General features: G+C 41.6%; 1 protein-coding gene across 1 annotated transcript in view; it reads right to left on the bottom strand.

Moving 5' to 3' along the window:
• Positions 1 to 2,500, bottom strand: part of myt1la (myelin transcription factor 1-like, a) — an 87,074-nt gene that overhangs the window by 79,271 nt on the left and 5,303 nt on the right. The gene's annotated exons all lie outside the window — the stretch shown is intronic.

Raw genomic sequence — 2,500 nt, 5'->3', positions numbered from 1 at the left:
ACACACACACACACACACACACACACACACGCATGCATGATACGTACACAGACACAAGCACGCACTTGCAAGCAGACACACACACACAAGCACACACACACACTCTAAAATATTCAAATGGCATGCATTACTGTATATATGTGTGTAGGCGTGTACCCCTAAATACTCTCAGCAATAGTATGTATTTAGGTGCATAATAATTGACACATGCACATCCTTGTGCACAGTAATTTGCATAGTAATATGTCAGTGTCTCCAAATAACCAAAATAGACATCTCCCCCACCTACACGCATGGTAGCCTGCTAGCACACACACACACATTGACACTCAGAGAGAGAGAGGGAGAGAGAGAGAGAGAGAGAGAGAGAGAGAGAGAGAGAGAGAGAGAGAGAGAGAGGGAGAGAGAGAGAGAGTAGAGAGAGTGTATTAGAGAGAGAGAGAGTACAAACCCTGCTAGTAGAGCAGATTAAAGGCCTTTTTCAAGAGAATCGTTAACTTTGGTATAAAAGCATGAAAATTGGCACAGATACTCTCTAAGGGTCACTTTTCGAAAAAAAAAGCACTGGTCACGCAAAAATTCAATATGGCAGCCATTTTTCAAGATGGCCGCCACTGCTACTGAATGGTAAGTGTAAAACCAATTAACTTTGGTTTAAAAACATGAAATTTGGCTGAAATACTCTTTAAGGGTGGCCACACAAAAAAGTCAATATGGCGGCCATTTTTCACGATGGTCGCCTTTTTTTACTATTGGTTAGTGTAAAAGCCACTTACTTTGGTATACAAACATGAAATTTGGCTGAAATACTCTCATTACTCTCACTCTCACTTTTTAGAAAAAAAGCACTGGCCACGCACAAATTCAATTCAAACGGCCGCCTTATTGATTTTTTTGCGCGGCCAGTGCTTTTCACTGTCATGTTTTTAAACCATAGTTAATGGATTTTACACTAACCATTCAGTAGCAGTGGCAGCCATCTTGAAAAATGGCCGCCATATTGTTTTTTTTGCGCGGCCAGCGTTTTTTTCCCCAAAAAGTGACCCTTAGAGAGTATCTGTGCCAAATGTCATGCTTTTATACCAAAGTGAACGATTATGTTACTAATCTGCTCTACTATGCAGCTCCCGGGTAAAACTGGGTTGAATGACTCGCTCTAGATAACTGTTTTCAATAGCCTTATTTCTGTCACTCTGACTGTAGGCATCATGAAATGAGTGGAGGGATACAGGCCTATACTGATAGATGATCGTACAGGTCAAGGTGGACCATTCTCCAGATGATCACACACAGCCCAGCGTTTATGGTCTTTGCCAGTCATCACCAACCATGGACATGTGCCACATTACATTACACTTAGCTGACGCCTTTATCGAAAGCAAATTGCGGTTATTACAGTGCATTGGTTGCAGTCCCTGGAGAAGTGTGGGGATAGGTGCCTTGCTGAAGGGCACTTCAGCCCTGGATGGAGGTGGAAGGAGAGGCAAGGGTGGGATTTGAACGTACCCTCTGATTGTTAGTCCACTTCCCTAACCATTGGGCCACTGCTGATCCAGACACATGCCTAGAACACATGTCCCTCTCTTAAAAAACGTATCCACCTTTTTCCTTAGTTACTGTTGTAGCAATTGAAATTGAATTGAGTGCCATGTCCACTTTATATTTGAAGACTCAGTTAAACAAATGGCCTACCTGCAGCAACTTTCTGAAGGCTTGTGTGAAACACTATTTAAACATACTGGTTTTATTTTGATAAGAGGTTTGGGATTAAGTTGACTAAGGGTGTAAATCACAGCCTTCTTGGCGATTGCATTCAATATCCATATCATCCTCCTAATCCGAATATGTAGATGGCAGTCCTTTTTGAAGTATGATGGCCCTTGGTCCTGCATGTTTACAAAGTGGGGATTAATTGTGTTAAAAATGCTGCTTAAGTCTTCAGTTCACACAAGGAAGAGCGCGACACTACTTCTTCACAGTTCACCACTTTTTTCTTTTTTCTTTGGTGCTGACGTTTCGGCACTAGGCCTTCATAAGACCATACTACAAGTAACCATACTACAAGTGAAAAGACTTCTTAAATAAACAAGTGCATCATGGGACACCCAATAGGAAGTCCCTCCCAATAATTACAACATGAATGTGAATACTATTTACATATATACGTCAAAAAAGGGTACGAAGTAAGACACAGCATCAGGGTCCATACATTACATGAGTAAAAAAATGCATCATTGTAGTCAGTCCACATGAGTAAAGTTATAAGAAACCTTCGAGGTGTGCGGGCTCTCACAAAAACTTTGTCAAAAATGCTGCTTAGTCATAGCCAGGTACAACTAAGTGGAAGTGACACCCCTGTTTCCTGCATTGTATTATGGGAGCTAGGAATAGGGTGGTTACACGATAGTGATTACAAAGCTGCATTGGCTTTAGCCAAATGGTCAATGTTGACAGAACAGGTTGAAATAAGATGGACTTTGCCAGATACAGATGCCCGGTC

This window comes from Engraulis encrasicolus, chromosome 18 (assembly GCF_034702125.1).
Source record: "Engraulis encrasicolus isolate BLACKSEA-1 chromosome 18, IST_EnEncr_1.0, whole genome shotgun sequence".
Lineage (NCBI taxonomy): Eukaryota > Metazoa > Chordata > Actinopteri > Clupeiformes > Engraulidae > Engraulis > Engraulis encrasicolus.
This window is presented reverse-complemented; position numbering and strand designations above follow the sequence as displayed.